The sequence below is a fragment of the Bidens hawaiensis genome, unplaced genomic scaffold (assembly GCF_021521415.1).
Source record: "Bidens hawaiensis isolate Kalapana, Puna unplaced genomic scaffold, B.hawaiensis_p1.1 tig00025210_1, whole genome shotgun sequence".
Taxonomy (NCBI): domain Eukaryota; kingdom Viridiplantae; phylum Streptophyta; class Magnoliopsida; order Asterales; family Asteraceae; genus Bidens; species Bidens hawaiensis.
The window spans coordinates 189,957-212,635 of record NW_027494023.1 but is presented as its reverse complement, the minus strand read 5'-3'; the positions used below and the strand labels follow the sequence as shown (position 1 = coordinate 212,635).

At 40.4% G+C, this 22,679-nt stretch overlaps 1 pseudogene across 1 annotated transcript; it reads right to left on the bottom strand.

The window, feature by feature from the left end:
• Positions 1-21,865, bottom strand: LOC143571196 (peroxisomal acyl-coenzyme A oxidase 1-like; annotated as a pseudogene). The gene is made up of 14 exons (XR_013142056.1): positions 21,682-21,865; positions 3,640-3,748; positions 3,489-3,550; positions 3,191-3,400; positions 3,012-3,099; positions 2,771-2,933; positions 2,491-2,689; positions 2,203-2,400; positions 1,992-2,123; positions 1,753-1,870; positions 1,409-1,519; positions 1,270-1,339; positions 999-1,182; positions 1-269 (listed from the first exon to the last, which is right to left on the bottom strand). The product of XR_013142056.1 is annotated as a peroxisomal acyl-coenzyme A oxidase 1-like (transcript).
• Between the last annotated feature and the right edge of the window lie 814 nt (positions 21,866-22,679).

Here is a 22,679-nt window from a genome sequence, read left to right as displayed (position 1 = left end):
CTTTTCCAACATAAAATAACTAAAACTGGAACTGGCTGAATAATTATCATAAGGAGTGTTTATAGTTTAGCGGAGTGTAGCTTCTGCTTCAGAATCGGTTGTACATATTGACTGATGCCATCTGCTATATCTGAGTCATTAAGAGGATCCTTCCATGCAGCCTCGTAGAGTTTTGGATAAACGTTTCCATCATAACACCCAAGAAATGAACTCAGGAAGTGATCCGTGTGGTTAAACGAATCAACCAATGCTATTGCATTTGGACGAACCTGTTGGATATGGTAGTTTTCAGATTCAGTAAACAGAAAAACGGAAAAACATTTCATTGTTGCCACATCTTTCAAGATCGACCTCTTATATTGTTCGTGAGTCAACATGACCTGACCCGACCAGTTTTGACTTGTATTACACATCACCAATATATTCATATCCTTACCCAACTCTCTGCAACCATCAATTGCAATGATTAATCCTTTAATAACAAAGAAAGGTATATTAACCAAGTACTATGATAAAGAATGGTCGTTTTTGATTTCTAGGCCTTTTCTTTTTGAAAATTATATAAATAGGCTGTTGTACCTATGAGCGAACTGAAGGAATCTAACAACATTTTTGGTTTTTTATTTTTTTATTTTTGGGTTGAATGGTGTGGCAAACGAACGTATTTGAGTTTGCGAGTCACACAAGCGAGCTCCGCTCTAACTTCTTTTTTATGAAGAGATACCATACTGAGTCAATATTTACTGTTGGCTTGAGTTTTCTAGTCGAAGAAGCGAACTCTAAATCTTGTTCTTATCCTAGTTCACTTGTACACAAGCGAGCTCAAAAGAAAAAAAAAGCATTGTCAAATTTTCCTTCACTTCGCTAGCAAGTGCATCAAACTGTCTATTTGCACAAAAACTTGCCTAAAAGCACACCAAACTTCTCTGAACTACCATCAAATCCAGAATATTCAGGAAAAAAAAACAGAGAGAGAGAGAGAGTATAATCCTGATTACCTTAGAGTACAATGTTTTTAGCTGATCATTAGCAAGTGAGGCTTGTTTTGGCGTAAGATAGCCTGTAGCCAAGAAATCACCTTGATGCTTGTGAAGAAGAAACAATGCATACACATAGCACAACACCTCTAAAGTTTGTTTCACTCCCTTTCCGGGTATATCTTGTCGCAGTTTCCGTATAAACCTGCAGAATACAAATGCTTTTCACATTAATCAAATGCAAACAAAACTTTGTCCAATACAACCATGATAAATAATTGGTGGAGCCTACATGGACACCGTGATTAATTGGCAGTGAGCAAGTGACGCCTCCACTAAATCAATTGATAGCTCTGCGAAACCTGTAGCAAATTCGGCATGGTGTTGTCATAAGGTTGAAGACAATATAAATTAGTAAAAGGTTGAGGTACCTTCTTATGGAGTTTTAAACTCGGCTAACCGTTGCCCGCAGCCAACAACCATTCTAGCAGCCCTGGCCTCAAATGCTTCCACTATTGCCCCAGGGTTTAGCCAGTCCTTAGCTACATGCCATTGGGTTAAGTAAAGCCATCAAAGATGCTGACTTAATTGTAGTAAATTCAGACCCTACTAACACCTAATAAATGGGATTATACCGGATACGTTTGTTTTTTATTACTTTATTTTTTATTATGGTAGCAACTCATTATCCATATATATTATAACCATAAATATCTATTTAGTTCTGTACAAGCCAATAAACAAGTTTCACACGCAATTGAAGAAGATAATCTACCTGTTTGAACAACACAATTATTCTGCAGTAGAGGTGCCACTCGGCCCAGATAAGCTGCCGACCCAATTGGCTGTTTGTGTCTCAGTTCAGAGACCGTCTTCATAAGAAATCGCGCAACCTAAGAAGTTTTAAACAAGCAGAAGACCATTAAAAGTATTAAATCCAATTAAAACATAAGAGCCTACTTGACCTGGATAGTTAAACCTATAATCTTTAGATATCAGATATTGCTTTAATACCTGTAGCATCATGACGACATTTTCGCCTTCATATGTACAAGCAGGAACATAAATGCAAATAGTTCAGGAAGCCCACTGCTGATGAGGTAACCATGACCGCCCGCATAGCTTTCTACATTCTTCAATTCCTTCCTAAAAAGGGCATTTTGAACACCAAAGCTTTCTATAGTTTTATGTACCAGTTTATGTATAGAGCGCGCAAAACACTCACAGCTGTTGCGGCTGTTGTCAATGATTTCATCCCTGCTGTACATGCATGTGCCTCAGGCAGTGTAGAGAAATCATTAGCTTCTAGTCTTTGCTTCACATCAGTGTATAACGACTTCAACCACTCGCTAACAAATCTGAAAGCAAAAGCTGAAGCCAACAAAGGGAAAAGTCTACTTTGCTGAGTTTTATAATCAATCACCTAAAAGGGAAAAAACAAATAAAATATTAAATGGTTTAAAAAAAACCCAAACAAAGTTGACAAAAACAAAATATTTTTTTTAAAGTAAACCTGAGTTTCCAGCCCACCATTACGCGAACCAAATTGTCTACGAACAGCACTATATCTTGTAGCAATGCAAACTGCACGAGATAATGCTTTTGAGGCATTAGCCACGATTGTTTGCCTAACAGACACCATAGTCGCATAACCAAGTTGTCGAGGAACATCAGATCGCACGTACTTTCCTTCCTTTGTAACCTGTGACACCCTGTGTACTTTTTTAATAACTTTAAACAATAAACAAATCACTAAACAATAAGGGAGAAAATTTATACATATCAAACCACACCTCATCAACATTTGGTTTCTTGGTATATGCACGCGATCAAATCGTAAAAAACCGTTGTCCATGGTGTTGTATGCCCCATGTCCAAACTTCATCCCGATATCACCAAGAGTAATGCCGGGAAGTGGTGAGTGATCCTCCAAACTCCTTAGTTGGACGATAAAGCCTTCGAGAAAATAATCATTTTAAAAATAACTCGTGGATTTTTTTATTTTCTTAGCGAAAAATGGTGTTTTGTACTAACCATGAATTCCATGAAAGTGACCGTCAATTATAAGGCGCGCATAAACAATAGCATGGGTTGCTACTTTAGCCATTCCACCCGGCCACCACTATAGACATCAAGAAACATAATGAGTAAAATTTGAGGGATTTTACCAGGTACGTTGTTTGTTAGAGTTTCAACATAACCATCTTACTCACTTTGCTTGAAGTTAAAGTCGGACTGTGAATCACAAATTCATCCGTTTGGTGATCAAATGTTGCTGTTGTTTCAAGACCCTGAACATTGGAGCCGTGGGCAAGTTCTGTTTGCGCGTAAGTGCCAATAATTTGCATGGTTTTGGCCAAAGGCTACCATTTCTGTTTTTGTTCCTCAGTGCCTTGTCCTTCAAGGGCGGGAACAAACATTTCCTAAGGAATCCCACATGAACAATAAAGGTCAGCTAGCCACAATGATGCATACCACGTATGGCAAACGTCAAACAAGAAATTAAATTACCCATTGAAGGTCAGTGTAATTAGGTTCGTCCATATAATGACGCAACCATGTAGCCTCTTCATCTGAGATTCACAAAAGTGCAATGTTGAAAGCAACAAAGAAAAAGAGTTATATGGCATTTAGCATCTTGCAGGCTTAAAGTAAACGTTACCAGTTAGGCGTAGATCATTGATCAGTTTCCATGCATATGCTGCTTTTCTTAGAGTATTCTTGAACAACTCTTTTCTACCAAGTGTAGGCTTGCTAAACTTTTCAAAAGCCTACAGCAAGCAGGCAATATAAGAGATCAATTAAGAAGGGAATTAAGTCAATTAGTTACAACTAAAAAGGATAGGAAGAAATGTTAGTGGCCGACGACTTGTTTTTGACCCAGAGTCATTCGTCTAGAGCCCTACAGTGACCTCCGTTTCTCGAAAATCGTAGTTTTTATGCTAGTTTTGTGGTTGGAAGTTTAGCAGCCGTCTTCGAGAATAGTGAAAAATTTTTGGGCCGAAGACGAAAATGAATTTGGGACTTAAATTAGTTGCGTAATTGGGTTTAAATATTAAGAATACTTATTTTTATCAAAAAAAAAAATATAAATTAAAAAAAAATAAAAATTCAGGCCTAGCGGAGTGTCGGGGCGGGCCCGGTCGACCACCCGGCCTGCCCCATAGCGGGACTTGCTCGTGAGTTCGAGTATCACTAATCTCATTTTTAATTGTGCAGTCCCAAAGACTAGGCAGTTCCCAAATATCCGACTGTGGGATCGTGCTGAAATTTTAGTAGAACTTTCCTGACAAATCAGATCTTCAATTCTGTTAGCAATTTTAGTGTAATTGGGGATTAATTTGTTGATCAAGTTAATTATAATATGTATCTAAATAATTCGGGGTGCACATTTATTTGATCTTATTATAATTTATAATCCTATTGGTACATAAGGGCGAAGCCCCTAAGTCATGGGGGCTCCAGGGGGGCAACGCCCCCTTGGCGACGGTTCGAGGGTAGCGCCCTGGTAGCAAGGTCCAAGGGGCGGCCACGCCTGGCAGGGTCCAAGGGACGGCGCCCCTGGCTGGGATCGAGCAGAAATTTAATTTAGTTTAATTTTTTTTCATAAGTTTAATGATAACTAATAGGAGCGTATTGCTTTGTTTTGAATTTCAAAAACATCGTTACTGTTGTGATAACAGCAAAGCAGTTATCACTAACCGTAACCCTAATAATCATCATGTTGATCTTACCAAGTTTCTCTCTCTGGTTCATTATATTCTCTCATAAAAACGTACTTGATTCTTGCTCAAAATTCTGAGTTTTATTCGATCAATTCATTTGTGAACCACAAATAGTTTTGATCTGAAAGTGTGATCACGATTCATGACTCTCAGAATCGAAGATAGTCGTTTATAGAAATTTCCCCAACAAATTCCACCACAGGAAATTACGATAAGAGGTCAGAAAGATAGGTTTGGAGACTGAATAGTTTCTAGACAGATTCTTTGACAAAAATGGTTACTCTAATTTTGTTGCATGTTGATCTACAGGTGTTGCATGGATCGTGATGCACAAAAGAGCATACTGGCATACTCGTGTTCCATTGAATGTTAATCACTAGAAGATCCGTATACAAGAACCATCCGGCTAGAGATATAATCAACATCTTTAATTTTTCTGAAAACTTAGATACTGTAATGGCATATTAGTTAATAACTTACTATTGTTATTGAAAATAACTTGAATTATAAGTTGTTTAAGAGTAAAGTGTCAAAATCGTCTATCAGGTATGGTCAAATATGTGACTTTCGCTCAAATAGTTTCATTTTTACAACCGGACCATTGAGGTTTCTCATTTCTTGCTAATGTCGTCCAAATCACTAACTCTGTTAGTCTTTTAATGTTTAATGAAGGGTAAAAATGTCTTTTCAATTTATTTAAAATTTTATTTATTTCCCCCCTTTAATATATTCCTTTTAATCCTCATACCCAACCCCTCTTTTTTTTATGAGAAAATCTCATTGAATGGTAACCGACTTTTAAAAGTGTTTCAATTAGGTTACTGATGCATAATTTCTTTAAATCGGGTTGCTAAATCTTCAAATCAAGTCTCACCGATTATTTTGTGTGTCAAGAAGGAAATGAAGGATAAGATGCGGGGTCGGAATTTACAATATATATAGTTAAATTTAAAAAAATTAAAAAAACGTTAGTTATATTAACATTTAAAAATAAAAAATAAAATTTACGTCGCCACTCAACGTCAACTTCAAAAAACAGATAAAAAGATTTTCAATGTGAAACAAAAAAGAAAAAAAAACTAAAAAATCATGTTAAAACCTTTAATTTAATCAAGCATTAAAGTTGAGTGACTTAATTAGTGACTTAACTTAATTAGTGACTTAACTGGAAAACACTTTAAAGTTAAGTCGGTGCATGTTAAAACCTTTCCCAAAACATGAAACATCATTAACCAAAACCTAATTCCTTATATCCACCATCAATTTCTACGACACCGCAACAAGTTCTACAACACCAAGATCGGAAACGCCAAAATCAAGAACGAGATCGAGATATGCTGGGGCAAATTGGAAAACCGGAAAACCGCAATTCCGGTGAGCATCAATCGATTTACATTTTGGGGAAAATAGGAAAACCAAAATCTAGATGGCAGATCTGAAATTTTTAGCATGCTCGAACGAAGTTTGTTATCGATTGGAACAATAACACAACATAGATTTGTGGTCGCTTGAGGTAATGAAGCAGATTTGTTGTGAAATAAGATCTCAATCGAACCCTTTCCCGGTGGCGGTGATGAGGGCTGTCCTAAAGATACCTCCTTGTAGCGGTGATTAAGGTACAAATCCATTCCCGACGAGCCATTAGACGGCGGCAAATGATGGTGACGGTACAGGTATGGACAAGCAGTGTTGGTGGTATCTCAGCCGGTGATGTGGAGGGTCAGTGGCTTGCTGGTTGTGTGGTGTCTGGTGGTGACCAGATGGTGTTGTGACGAACTGATGAATGATGACGGTGGGTGACTCAATAATGAGATCTAAATATATTTGATAAGTTTTAAGAATTAAGAGTTTAGGGGGTGTTTGAATGAGGTTTTAAAACTTGTTTATTTGTTTGTTGAAAAACAAAATATGTTTTGACAAAGTATTTCAAAAGTTTTAAATTGGAGTTTTTCAAAAAGCAAATAAGTAAATAAACAATTTTAAAAGCTCTCCCAAACACTTCCTAATGTTATTATAAATTGGATATATGTTATTATAATTTTTTTAATTTCTTTATTTTGAAATACCAAAATAAACAATAAATTAAACTAATGTGTACAAAGACCATAATACTCCTAGCTTAACGATAAAAAATAACAGAGTTAGTGATTTGGATGACATTGGCAAGAATTGAGAAACCTCAATGGTCCCGGTTGCAAATATGAAACTATTTAGACGAAAGTTGCATATTTGACCAAACTACATGATGATTTTGACACTTTACGCGTTCAATTATTATTTGGAGAATACTTATTTTAGAAATGAGACTTAATTTAAGAATCTAATATGCGTTATTTAATTAAAAATTATAAATGCAACAAATGAAGGTTTTAACTTTGGAGAGAACACCGAGAATGAATTTTCAAGCAAATTTGTTGGGTATTTAATGATACGCGTCGACGAAACTACAGGAGGGCGACCTCCATCTGGCAAAGGTTCTTAACCGGAGTAGATGACGCAAAAGTTTTCTTGATGTTATGGTCAACAGATAAGATATGTTCTTTGTAAAAGATGAATATAAAAAGTTGAAGAGAGAACACGAACGAATTGATCACATGCTCAATTTCAATTATTTAGTCAAACGAAATTAGTACAACATAGTTACTTTAGTTATATTAATTTTTTGGAATGGACGATGAGATAATATTAAAATACAAAGGATAACAAAAATAAGAATGAAGAAAAGTAATTTAATCCATTAATCTTATATTTGAATGGTAGGAGATTAATTTAAAAGGAAAAAATTAATGGGAATGACATAAATGTAATACCCCACTTTTGTTAATTTTCTCCATATACAAAACACATGTCAATTCCTCCATCATTTTAAAACGACAATAACTTTTTTCATATAACATTTTTTTATACAAATTTTGACTATAATAAAAATAGTGGGCTTTTATATAATGTGTTTTGGTTGTTATCTTTAATATGAGTATCGTATTTTATTATATATAAAATAGCGTTTTTTATCTTTAATATGAGTATCGTATTATTATATATAAAAAAATAGTGGGCTTTTATATAATGTGTTTTGGTTGTTCATTGTGTTTTTAAATTGGTTTAATCTATGTATTGTGTTATAGATTTTGGTAATTGTGTTTTTCAATTAGTAATCATATTAAAGATAAAAATTAAAACAAAGATTACGTCATTGTGTCTTTGTGCTCATTATTTGTCTTTTTATCTATCTTTGTATTTTAGTCACTGTGTAATACGTTCATTGTCTTTTGTTGGGATTAACATGTGACATTCACTTAATTTGAGAAAAAGAGTATTACGTTCATATCATTGTATAATATGTTGTTTCCATTGTGTTTTACGTTTCAAGTCATTGTGTTATATGTATTCACCAATGTGGTTTACGTTTTAGGTTATCATGTAATATGTATTCATCATTGTGTTTTATGTATTAGATAATCTGTTGTTATTGTATCATTATATTTACATATTATTATTACCAATGTTGTAAAAGTAGTTTTCCAAGGCCGAGTACTCGCTACAAGGTATGGCACCGAGGAGAGTTTCTCAAACTCCGCCTAATACTAAGAATTGATTAAATGTGGTCAACCTCAACCAAAATCACATCTAATCGGTTAACTTGGGCCGATTTTGATTTTAAGAATACAATATAATTCATATTTTTATAATATTAAAAAAACATATCACTTTTTTTAGTTAATGATTACCAAATTTTAGAATAATTTAGTATTTGCAAATATATTTATCTTACTTATATTGATATTCACTTATTTTGTTATAAATATTAGTCTACTTATGATATTAGACATATATATAATATTCAAAAATCAGTTTTCTTTATATTTACCAATTTCGAGTACTCCGTGTACACCTAACTCCCCAGTTAATCGCATAGGATCCGCCTAGCGACTTTTGCAACCATGATTATTACACCACGGTGTTATTAATATTAAAAAAAACTCAATAATGATTTGAATAACCTAAAAAACACAACGATAAACAGAAAGACACACTGACGTAATTTTTGTTTTAATTTTATGTAACAAAGTCATACTCATATTAAATATTAAAAAACGCTTGTTATTAAGGCGATCTAAAAAAATCATATGAAATAGTTTATTGGCGTTTTAAAATAACGGAGGAATTGACATGTGACTTGAATGTGGGGAAAGAAATACTATTACTTTTATACCCTTTTTCATTTCCTCCCCACTTGACACATGTCAATTAATTATGATTTCTTACACTTTTTATTTTCACAATGACAAACAAGAAGACACAATGACGTAATTTTTGTTTTAATTTTATATAACAAAGCCATACTCATATTAAATATTAAAAAACGCTTATTATTATGGTGATATAAAAAAATCATATGAAATAGTTATTGGCGTTTTAAAATAATGGAGGAATTGACATGTGACTTGAATGTGGGGAAAGAAATACCATTATTTTTATACCCCTTTTCCTTTCCTCCCCACTTGACACATATCAATTAATTATGATTTCTTACACTTTTTATTTTTGTTGGCCTTCGTAGAATAACTCAACCCTGAATTCTGTTATATGAATTAAATAACTATATATAAGTTTTGGTTTTTATTTTATATTAGTGTGTTAAATCAAGCAAGATGATTTATTTATCAATTTTCAATGCTAAAAATAAAATAGCTTTTATGATTTTTAAAAGACATGAGACCTAGAGGTGTACAAACCTGTTTAAAACTAAAGATAGGTTTGGGTTGAAATCAGTTTGAATTTGTCAACAAAAGTAAAAAATGGTTTATGATCAGTTTTGGTTTGAGTTGAAACCGGTTTCTTGACCAGGTTACGATTGGTTTTGCTTCGGGTTTTGGCCGTTTTTTGCCCGGCTTCGGTTCAGTTAACCGGTTTGGAACCAATTTTGTTCGGAAAAATTACAATCTAGTTCCAAATCTATGGTTTTAATCGGTTCCAAACCGGTTCTACGTAATCGATTTCAAACCAGTTCGGTTTTTCAGTTCTTTTTTCGAGCCGGTACGGTTAATCGGTTTGTATGCCCACCTCTAATAAGACCTCAACGGGGACCAGAGAGACAGGCCTGTCCCAAGGGGAGGGCGTGGAGGCCGACGGATCCAGGCCCACACTTCCGAGAGGCCCGTAATTGTTAAAAAATAAAATTTATATTTTATATATAGTTGTGTTTTAACACAAGAACTTACAAAGTTACTCTTTGGTTGAATGAAAAGTTTTCTAAACTATGAAAACAAATGTCATGATTTCAATTTCCCATAATTAGTATTTTTTTTAATAGAAAAAACTTTCATTTGTTTCATATGAGTCATTCTAGTAACATGTTTATTATTATTATTATTTTTGTTTTGGGTTTTTGAAAGACAATTTTATTGGTAAAATTGTCAAATTATCTGTTATATAATTGAAAATTTGATTTTAGAGGCATGTTTTATATTCCTCGCGGGCCCCAAAATTTTAAAGGGTTCTCGAAAACAGACATACAAAGAGAGTGTGGAGTGTGCAACTAGGGGTGCAAACGAGCCGAGCCCGAGCTCGACTAGGCTCGAGCTCGGCTCGTTTAGCTTACACAGAGCTCGAGCTCGGCTCGTTTCGAGCTCTATATTCAAAGTTTGAGCTTGGCTCGTGAGTAGTTTTTCAAGCTTGAGCTTGGCTCGGGCTCAGCTTGCTTACCATATATCAACTATTTTTTATATAATTACAATTATTTTTAAATATTTTTTTCTATTATAACTTTATGTATAAAATAATATATATTATTTAGTTATTTTAATTTATTTTTTCATAACATTATATATATGTATTAATTAATAATTATTAAATATATATTTTAAAAAATTATATAAATGACAAGCTCGTTTAGGCTCGCGAGCCAGCTCGAGCTCGATAAGTGAAGCTCGGGCTCGGACTCGTTTATTAAGCTAGCTTATTTTTAGGCTCAGGCCCGGGCTCAGACTCGATTAAGCTCGTCTCGATCGAGCTTTTTAACAAACCAATCTCAAATAATTTACGAGTAGCTTGACTCATTTGCACCCTCTGTGTAACCAAACAAGTAAAAGAGAAATTACTAGGGGGGCAGAGAGAATTCCCAAATTAAAAATTTGTCCCCACCCCAACCCCCAATATAAATGCTACAGATACGGTTGGGTCCCCTCCTAACATTTAAACAAAACAAGTGAATAAATAATTAATAATTGTTTAAAATCTGAGACATGATTATTTTGTTACCTTTCACATAGCACTCGTGAGTCTTGATCATTAATAATAATTATAAAAGAAAAAAAAATCAAATCTAATTGTTTCTAGATTATTGTTAAGTTTATCAACATAAAGCCTATCACATCCATTATTCCATCATTTAATGCGAAATGTTGTTTCAATAATTAAGTTCTCATTTAAACGAAATTACATCATGATTAGAAATATTTTATTAGATTTTTATCATTATTTTTAGTTAAAACGGATGAAAATAATAATAATAATAAAAAAAAAGAATGCATAAGAAAAGTTGTGCACAAACAATAGATGTTAGTGTGATGCTGTTTTCCTTGAGGTCAAGAGTTTGGTCCAATTGATAAAGTCATTGGAGTTGCATGTTAGCGTGGTGTTGCTCCATTAGCCACTCAAAATAAAAAGAAAACATTTAAATAGATAAACAAAAAACAAAAATATGTACGTATTATACAAACTAATATCATTTAATAAAGGCAAACTAAATTTTAATAATCCCAACTTAATGCAGTTGGTCGATAATAATCTCAAATTAAAAAAATAGTTGTCGTCGGTCCCAACTTTTACAAATTTTATTTTCATTGTACATCTGTTAAAAAAAACTTAACGACGTTAAGTTTTTTTCAAATTGATGTTTTAGAACTTTCGATTGGAATCAGGATACGAATTAATTGATGTAAAACTTACCTCGAAATGGTACTCCAACAACTTAAGTTTTGTTAATTAAAAGTTTACACACCGGAATTGAAGCATCCTTTAGTCGTTTAGACCACCTTTTTGAGATAAGTTTTACATGAATTGACTCGTATCCTCATTCTGAACGAAAGCCCTAGAACGTCAGTTTAAAATTTGGAAAAAACTTAACGCTGTTAAATTTTTTAACGGGGTCCAATGAAAACAAACAGTATGAAAGTTGGGACCGGTGACAGCTATTTTCTAACTTGGGATTATTATCAGCCACTGCATTAAGTTGCGATTTTATTTGCCTTTAATAAACAAATCAATTTATATGCTATCAACCTTCAAAAATGTAAAATCTTTAGGGTGAATCATATTAATGATACGAATTATTTACTTATTATTGATACTAATTGTAAAGTTGTAAATACTTTTTGTGTATCTGAAGAGGTAGGTCCCAGCAGAGCCCAGTTGGACCCGCAGGACTCACCTTGAAGAGAGAGGTCTGCGCAGAAACCAACTGGGTCCGCAGGACCCACCATGCTCAGAGACGTGACGTCCTTACGCGCAGTACGCAAGCTGTTCCCGCAGGAAATGCCTCCCAATGGTGAAGTACTCCGCCTGTTCCCGCAGCTGCGGATACAAGCCATCAGGGAAGGCCACCCGCACAAGGCACTTAGCTCTCAATAATTCAGTAGTCACCTGAAGGAATGAGCAAAGCCGGGAACAATCCCGCACAAAGGCGGGAGGGGGAAATACTCCCGCCCAAATAAGCCAATCCGTACGATACTGGAGGATCTTTTGTACTGTACCTGACGAGGTATGGGCAAAAGATCTGACCAGAGATACGACAGCTCATTGACAACAGTATGGCGAGCAGCATGCTCTTGTACTGTATGTCACTATTAGCCGCTGCCTACTCACCAACTCCTGTCATACCACGTGCATAGCCGGCAGTTGGTGGAAAAGGAATAGTACACAGCAGGCCTGGTCACTATCAGCCGCTGCCTACCCACCAACTACCAGCATGGCACGTGCGTAGGCCACAGTTGGTAGAACAGGAATACTATTCAGCCGGCTATACCTTCTTGGAAACCTACCTTCGGCTATAAATACCCCAAATGGTATGATCATCTTGTATCTTACATCTTATACCTGATATCTGCTCTAGCAATCTCTTAAATATATACTTATATTCAAGAGCAATCTAGTCTGATTCTCACGCCGGAGGGTGGTCACAAGGAGGAACCCCCCCTTCTCAGTGACGAGCTCACGGTGTCTGTTTTGCAGGTTATCAGAAGAACCATCTTCGCCGGATCTAACCCCTCGTGGGAAACATCTATTTAACCCCCAGATTATCCGTAATCTGCCCGGGGTCCATTAGTGTTTCTTCATTGGCGCCATCCGTGCATAAAAGCTAGAACTTCATTTCTTCAGTTTTTTCAAACTTCTGGAAAGATGGTTAAAGAAACTCTGGTAACCACAACCCCAGCTACTGGGCGGAATACCGGCGACTACACAGTTTTTACGAACACTACCCCGGTTACCCAAGCCGGGGCAAGTGCAGTAAATTTTACGAACACTACCCCAGTTACCCAAGCTGGGGCAAGTGCGGTAAACAACCATCCCCTGGGATTCAATAATACCCAGGCGGAAAGACAACAGACGAGACTCCCCCGCCAAACACTTGAATAAGTTAAAGCGTGGGCGGAGGCACGTCAGAAGGAATTCCAAGCTGAGTTGGACGAACGCTTGCGTTCCGTCCAACAGGCTGACGAATTTGGAAGCACTCAACAGCTCAACATGAGCAGTGAGTGCGAGTCCTCGGACGATGATCGGGAGGAATCCGACACCGACGCAAACCCTCGCCATAGGGCGAAAGGGAAGCGTAAAGAAACGGACTTCCAAACGAGAAGGAATTTCGGAGAAACCTTCAAACAAAGGAACGCGGGGGGAAACCCACGTGACTTCTCCAAAACCTTCAGACCAACTGCGGCAAACGCGGGAACATCCAAGTTTGCAAGGGACATTGCGGAAGCAATCGCCCCGAAAAGTGCCAAGCAGATGCCCAACATCGGCACTTACGATGGTATATCTGATCCAGACGATCATTTGAACAGGTTCATAGCGGGGGCAACCGTCAGTAGTTGGACGGAACCTACGTGGTGTTACATGTTCCAAATGACGCTTGTTGGGCCAGCTAGAGCGTGGTTCGATCGTCTACTGGTCAACCACATCTACGACTGGGCAGACTTCCAACAGAAGTTTAGCCAACACTTCAGCCAACAAAGAAAGTATACCGAAGAGCAATGGACAATCCTCAAATGCATTCGAGAGGAAGATGAATCTTTGCCAGACTTCATCACTCGCTTCAACTCAAAGAAGCTAAGTCTGGGTAATATTAGCGAAGATCTTGTTCGCGCTGCTTTTATCCAGGGCGCGAACGACCCAGAGCTCATCCGCACCTTAACGGGTAAAGATGGCATGCCATCCACATGGGATGCCATCATGACAGCAGCTAAACGCTTTGCGGAAACGGAGAAGCAACTGGGTAGAGATCTCCCCCAGAGCACAAACCTCTACACCCAGAAAACAAGAGAAGACAACGTCCTTACCGCCCGACTAAACAAAAAGCGGAAGCTAGGCATTTGGCAGTCAAGGGTAAACTTTTACACCTCATCCGGCTTGCAACATCGGTTAGGCGGAAGGGATAACATACAGTCGAACCAGAACAGATGGACGTCACTCACCAAAAGCGTCACCGAGATATTCGCCACTGAGGAGCTCCCATGGCCAAAGGCTCCAATAATCCGACATCGTCACAATGCTGATCGGAGCAAATACTGTGACTTTCACAGGACAAAAGGCCACAACACTGAAGAATGCACAGACGTAAAGGACATGGTCGAAGCATTTGTCAGAGATGGGACGCTCGCGCACCTCGTGGCGCAATGAACGCTGAGCAGGCTGATGCGTGTAGAACCCCAGCTGGGGAAAACACGAATAAAATTGCAGCTTCAATGACGGAGACTACATACTGCGTAAACAACAAGATCCCGAACCAGGTGCATATCGGCTAGATGGCACTCCCATCCCAACAACATGGAAGGGAGCTCAATTACACAGTTTGCATGTAGATCAATTCCAAATTTGTAAAGAAAAGGCCCTGAGCCACTTCTAATGGAAATGATTCTCCTTAGAACATCGACGCTGATGATTTTACATTTATACTTATGAACTTTCAACACTGATATGCCGGTTTTCACCGCATAATTACGTGGAAAGTCGTTGCGTGGGGAAGGCGGCAAAACCCGCATAAACCCAAAAAACGGCAAACCTTCACGCAGGTCAGTTAAAGGTAAAGTTCAGTCATCCCACTAAATGAAAGTGCCGGTCCTAACCGCACGAATCATGATAGAGGAAACTGAACACTAACCTATTAACAACCGCGCGTCGAACGGTTAATTTACTCAACACTGATGCCGGTTTTCACCGCATAATTACGTGGAAAGTCGTTGCGTGGGGAAGGCGGCAAAACCCGCATAAACCCAAAAAACGGCAAACCTTCACGCAGGTCAGTTAAAGGTAAAGTTCAGTCATCCCACTAAATGAAAGTGCCGGTCCTAACCGCACGAATCATGATAGAGGAAACTGAACACTAACCTATTAACAACCGCGCGTCGAACGGTTAATTTATTCAATACTGATATGCCGGTTTTCACCGCATAATTACGTGGAAAGTCGTTGCGTGGGGAAGGCGGCAAAACCCGCATAAACCCAAAAAACGGCAAACCTTCACGCAGGTCAGTCATAGGTAAACTTTGGTCATCCAACTAAATGGAAGTGCCGGTCCTAACCGCACAAATCATGAGAGGAAACCGAACCTATTGACAACCGCGCGTCGAACGGTTAACTTATTCAAAATACTTTAGAAAATTTCTAACAGAAGGATGAGGAAAACCTCCACGCAGGTTAGATGTAGGTAAAGTTTAGCCATCCTACTAAGTGCAAGTGACGGTCCTACCCGCACAATCACGAAAGAGGAAGCAAAACTTCAACCTATTATCTACCACGTTCAAAGGTTAACTTATTCTAAACACTTAGAAAATTTCTAGAAAGATGAGGAAAACCTCCACGCAGGTCAGATATAGGTAAAGTTTAGCCATCCTACCAAGTGCAAGTGACGGTCCTACCCGCACAATCACGAAGGAGGAAGCAAAACTTCAACCTATTATCTACCACGTTCAAAGGTTAACTTATTCTAAACACTTGGAAAATTGCTAATTTAAACTAAAGTATGCATGAGCAAGTCATATAACGTTTATAAAGCAAGTCATCCAGTTAAAGTAGCGGTCTTACCCGCACAAAGATTTATATTTCATAATATTCATTACAAGAATGGCCGGGTAACTACCCGCCTACAAGAATATAAATCTATACAAGCTAAACCTATCCTAACAGTGGGAAGGGATCTTCAGGATCAAGCTTCCGGGCCACTTCCACTTGGACCAGCACCATCAGTAGAGCGTGGCGGTTCAAGGAAAGCTTTAAGGATAGCTAGCCCATCATCAGCAGCAGCAACTTTGTTCACCTTCTCCACCACCGGATGCGGGAAGGCGGCATACTGATTCACTGCTTGGTCATAAACAGCTTCAGTATCCACATCATACAAAGGGAAGTTGGAAGGCGGGATGCCTTTCTCAACGAACCCTAGACCAAGCAGGAAGCCGGCCTTTTCCCCATCCTCATGAGAAGCGTTGAGGTCTGCGCTCATGGCATCGTCGTATGATGTGTCCGTGAAGACTCGATGCACAACCTACAAAAAGAAAAAATACAAGTATCAAAACCTTTTCTATTTACAAAGAAAAGCGTGAAGACATTATGAAGCTAAGCTTACCTGAGACAACGCTTCTCGAAGAAGCCATTCCTTGGCAACCAGAGCCTCCTGGAGGGCAGCTTGAGCTTGGTTACGGGCGCGTTCGGCTTCACTTTTATTGAGGTTGGCAAGCAACACTTCTTTAGCCGTAGCCGCTTCAACGCCCTTCAGCTTCCGCTCAGTATGGTCAAGCACCCCCCTCTGGTCCAAGATCTCTTGGAGCTTCTTGGCGTCTTCCATCGCCAAGGCATCATGAGCCTGTTGGAGCGCCTCTAGTTTGGCTTTAAGTTCCTCATTCTCGAGGCGTAGAGGCTCAGCAACAGCTTCAGCCTTGGTGGCCCTCTCAGTTGCGTTCCGTGCAGTTACCTTAGCCAGCCGAAGCTGTTCGTTAACAGCTTGGGCAGCCTTGGAACGGGCCTCGAGACGGGCCTGAACTTCAACCTCGAGGGCCTTGAAGGCCTTCTCCTTTTCCGCAGCCACTGCGGTAAGCCTCTTGTTCTCCTCCCGGACAGCCCGCGCCTGAGCTACTTCTTGGATGCGAGCTGCTTTTAACTTGTCGTTTTCACGACAAAGCAGCTCGACGCGCGGCTGCATCCGGGCCAGGAGAATCCGCAGCTCATTGGTTAGCCTACCCTCCTGGTAGCTAGCCATTGCTTCCCCCAACGCACCACTGGGAGCTGCGTGACGAGCCCACTCCACGCACTCCACAGGCGTGCGAAGGGTTGTTCCTCGGCGGATGTTCCAGCGTGGAACATACACTTCATTGGAATCCGACACTGCAAAAAACAAAAAGCAGTTAGGAAAAGATGATATATAAAAAAAAAAAAAAATAGGCCAAAAGAACCCTACGCACCTGTAGGGTCGACAACAGGCCGATAGCCGCCAAACCCATCACCTGAACCCAAGGGAAATCCGTCCAAGAGGTCAGGCAGATGGGAAGGAGGCAGAGGTTGGCGAGAAGCCCCAAGCATACCTGAAGGATCGGCCGTCGTTGCCGATGACGGAGGAGGCATGGTGAAGGCCGCCGCGGTAGTAGAAACCCCTGGAGGTGAACTCACAACCGTGGTCGCCGCTGCGGAGTCCGCAGAAAAAGTAACCGCCGGCTCAGTGAAAGATTCAGTAAATATGGCACTGACAGCCGGCGGTGATGTCATCACAGTTGGAACAGTTGGCTCAACTGGGTGAGCAACTGAACCAACTGAAGCAGGCGCAGCCGCCTGGGTCGTCGCCTCAGGTAGGCTGACCAAGCCTACCGTCATGGGTCCGGAGGTACTCCTCCCCGCTCCACCCTGGAATGCGGTAGCATCCACGCCTACACAAGGAAGATAAGTATTAATGATGGAAAGCTATGAAGTCAAAAATAAAGGAAGTTTGTACTTACGGGTTTTCTTGAGCCTAAAAGTGCGGACAGGCGGGGACGAACCCGATGGAGCCGGCCTCTTTACGCCGCTCACCGTCGTCATCCTGGGCTCTCCGGAGGTGACAGTCGTCGCAGCCTCCGGAGCAGTGGTCTTATCACCACCAGGGTTCCCCGCCACCTCCTCGCTCTCGGTCTCTGAATCAGACCGAGGCACCGGATCGGCAGTGGAGGCCACCTTCGCCTTCCCCTTCCCGCCGGCAGCCTTCTTCTTCCGCACCAACGGAGGACCATCTGTGGATTCCTCATCAGAACACAAGATTAGAGGAATTCCAGCAGAGGTTTCAGCATTGAGGGGTCGAGGGTTGAATAACGCCTTACCTGGCCGCCTGGCGCTCAGGATCTCGTGGCCTGGCGGGTAGACCTCCACGAACCGATCCGCCGTCTGTTCTAGGATGGGCAACTCGTTCTCATCTAGAGCACGAGTACCCATCCGAGCGGGACTATCAGCCTCCCGCGGATGCAGGAGCGACTGCAAGTCGTTCCCCTCTGAAATAAAAGAAAAACAGTTAGAAGACAAACCTATATAAACAAAGAAGACAGAGCATACCGTAAGGGACAGAGTTCAAACCGTATTTAAGGACGATCGGGATCTTTTGCGCCTCCGCATCCTTCCACACCCGGCTCATCCCGAGCATCACCATCTCGGACTCCGCAAAGCGGTAAACCGGAGATTGGACTCGGGAAATCTTCGAGAACCATTCCGCCTCCTGGTAGTTGGAGGCGTGAAGGCTGGGGAGTGCTTGCCCATTCTTAAACTTCATGGCAAGGGGGATGGCGTGAGCGGAGATATAAAAGAACTCCCGCTTCCATGAACGAAGACTGCCTTCGGTTGCGCAAATCTTCAAACCCTTGATCCGGGTTATCAGAGTATACCACCCCTGGATGCACCTCCAAGAGTAGAAGGTCATCAGGCGGTCGACGAAGGGCTCAACGCCCAGAATCCGGTACACCCACTTGAAGTGGCGAATCTTTGCGATCGCCATCGGGTGTACCTCGGTCAGGTGTACACCGTGCCTCTCCAGAACACGGTACACAAACTTCGTCAAGGGGAACCTAAGATTCCCATAGACAAAGAATGCGGCATATACCCCGATCTTGCCTCTGGGGGCATCATACACCGTCTGATGAGGTTCAGGAAACTCTGGCTCGAAAGACCCGAGCATGAACTTCCTGACGATGTACTGATATAGATCGACAGGCAGAGCACACTGGCACTCGCCAGCAGTACTCTTGTCATCCTTGTCGGACGTGGATGACGGGTTCTCGGCGTACACCCCAGCCTCCTGGGCTGTAGCCTCAAGATCGTGAGCAGAAGACATCTTGCTGGTATGAAAGAAGAGAACGATTTCAAGAGAATGCTCGACTGAAAAGGTGAGTATTCGTCGGAAATCGTTTTGAAGATGGAAGAGAAAAGTGAAAGTGTGGATTACAAAGGACCCTCTCCCCCTTTATATACTAATCGCAATCAATGCGATGAATTTAATGCGGAAGAGAGAGAAATCGCAGGTGCAATGAAACTATGACACGTGGCAAAAAGCAAGCTGGCAACAGCTGTTGAAAGGACGCGTGCCATTAATTTCGCGGCCACGCGCCCGAAAAATCGCGCCCACGCGCCTGAAAAAGCGTCTGGAATGACCTTGTACTGTCACGTCACCATAACTTCCTGCACGTCTTGACACAGTCAGAAGAAACCGTCGGACGACGTTTCAACAGTTTGGACTGTTCTTATCCTTTCACCAACTCTTCGAATTTCAAAATTTCAAAAAGATTCAAAAGTAAGCGGGAAAATACCCCTTACCTTGGCAACCAAGTAACTGTAAGACAGGTGCGGGTACAGTGTTAAGGCAAAACCCTTCACATACTTAGCACCCGCAGGGAATTGATGCCAGGAATACCTCGGCGACCAAGTAACTATAAGACGGGTGCGGGTACAGTGTCAAGGCAAAACCCTTCACATACTTAGCACCCGCAGGGAATTGACGCCAGGAATACCTTGGAAGTAAAGTAACCGTAAGACGAGTGCGGGTACAGTGTCAAGGCAAAACCCTTCACATACCTAGCGCTCCGCAGGGAATTGAAACCAAGAAGGATCTTCTGGGCAATGCTTGCGGAAACGGGAATAACATCCCCGCATAGCGGGAACGTCGAGAACTACATTGTTTGAAGCTCCAAGATGGAATTGGTGGTTTTAACATAATTGATCACTATGTTCAAAACTACCAAAACCTCATGGAGAATCCACACAAGTGGGACTCAACGCTCCTGACTTGCGAGGAGGTTACAGACCTACCCGCATCATACCCAAAGATCAAGCAGGAAAGTCGGGAATTTCTGCAAGTGACATAAGGACTTCCGCGGGAAGAATCCCCATGGAAAACCTTAAAATCAAACCCTTTTCAAAACCCTTTGCTTAAGTCCAAAAGTTCACCTCACTTTATTAAACATTCATGAGAAGAACATTGGACTGGGGGGACTTGAAGAGGTAGGTCCCAGCAGAGCCCAGTTGGACCCGCAGGACTCACCTTGAAGAGAGAGGTCTGCGAAGAAACCAACTGGATCCGCAGGACCCACCATGCTCAGAGACGTGACGTCCTTACGCGCAGTACGCAAGCTGTTCCCGCAGGAAATGCCTCCCAATGGTGAAGTACTCCGCCTGTTCCCGCAGCTGCGGATACAAGCCATCAGGGAAGGCCACCCGCGCAGCAAGGCTACACGCACAAGGCACTTAGCTCTCAATAATTCAGTAGTCACCTGAAGGAATGAGCAAAGCCGGGAACAATCCCGCACAAAGGCGGGAGGGGGAAATACTCCCGCCCAAATAAGCCAGTCCGTACGATACTGGAGGATCTTTTGTACTGTACCTGACGAGGTATGGGCAAAAGATCTGACCAGAGATACGACAGCTCATTGACAACAGTATGGCGAGCAGCATGCTCTTGTACTGTATGTCACTATTAGCCGCTGCCTACTCACCAACTCCTGTCATACCACGTGCATAGCCGGCAGTTGGTGGAAAAGGAATAGTACACAGCAGGCCTGGTCACTATCAGCCGCTGCCTACCCACCAACTACCAGCATGGCACGTGCGTAGGCCACAGTTGGTAGAACAGGAATACTATTTAGCCGGCTATACCTTCTTGGAAACCTACCTTCGGCTATAAATACCCCAAATGGTATGATCATCTTGTATCTTACATCTTATACCTGATATCTGCTCTAGCAATCTCTTAAATATATACTTATATTCAAGAGCAATCTAGTCTGATTCTCACGCCGGAGGGTGGTCACAAGGAGGAACCCCCCCTTCTCAGTGACGAGCTCACGGTGTCTGTTTTGCAGGTTATCAGAAGAACCATCTTCGCCGGATCTAACCCCTCGTGGGAAACATCTATTTAACCCCCAGATTATCCGTAATCTGCCCGTGGACCGGTGACAGCTATTTTCTAACTTAGGATTATTATCAGCCACTGCATTAAGTAGCGATTTTATCTGCCTTTAATAAACAAATCAATTTATATGCTATCAACCTTCAAAAATGTAAAATCTTTAGGGTGAATCATATTAATGATACGAATTATTTACTTATTATTGATACTGATTGTAAAGTTGTAAATACTTTTTGTGTATCCATATTCTAAAATTAGAAACAGCTCATGTGATACTCTTGCTACAAAGTACAAACATACTGTGAGCAACAAGTTGTAATTTAACACATAAACTGAAGTGAACTGAGAATCATACCGGATCATTAGCGACGAGCTTGGCCATACGATTAGAAACTTGAAGAGCTTCGCGAGAACCAGCCCAAGCAACTTTCATGGCTTCCACGTCGAACTCTGCCTTCTTCCTTTCATCACTCAAGTAATCAACTCCCTGCATTTCTTCCTCAAATCTGAAATGAACTCTTTAGAGAAAAAGATTGAATTGTGAAGTTCAGTCTTAGGCATAAAAATGAAGTTAGTTTTTCATCATATAATTATGTTGATGAGTAGAGCATCTTTTATGAGGTATGGTTGAAAAGGCAGGAGGGCCAATTTGCGGATGGTCTCCAAGACAGCAAAAGCCTTACAACCAAGACTTTAATCACTTGATTTGATGGGGACAATGATTTACTGACTATAGTGCATGGATTTTAATGCTTTGTATTTGCTCGATTTTTCTTTTTTTAAAAACCAACAAATAAAACTCGGAATAAATAAAGCCCGGCTATTCCGAGTAACCTAATAAAAAAAAGGTGACCTATACTTTTGTAATCACAGACAACGCTGGATAACCAAGCCAGCTATCTCCTGGTACGAAGAAAACCCGCCATCCAAAGACCCACTACGGTAAAACTCAGTTGGGTTTGAATTCGGACTTGAGATCTTAAGGCTTCCATTTCAAATCTATTTCCTCTTTAATACAGGTTGAGCTAAAGCTCATCGTTGTATTTGTTGGATTTAAACAACTTTTGAGTTCACCCTTTACACTAAATTTGGAACGAAAATCTCTTATTAGCGATGGATTAAAAAAACATATTGTTTTTCATGAATTTCTAAATTAAGTTTAGTAATTTTATGACTCCATTTATTGCACAAAACCTTCAATAAATGATCGAACATAAATAAAATAAATATAGAGATCTTAAGATATGGTCAATTAGCTCAATTGACATTGGAATGGGAAATAAAAATTTGGGTTGGAGGCCGCGATGTTTTAAGTATGAATCCAATCTCAACTGGGTTTTATCACAGTGAATC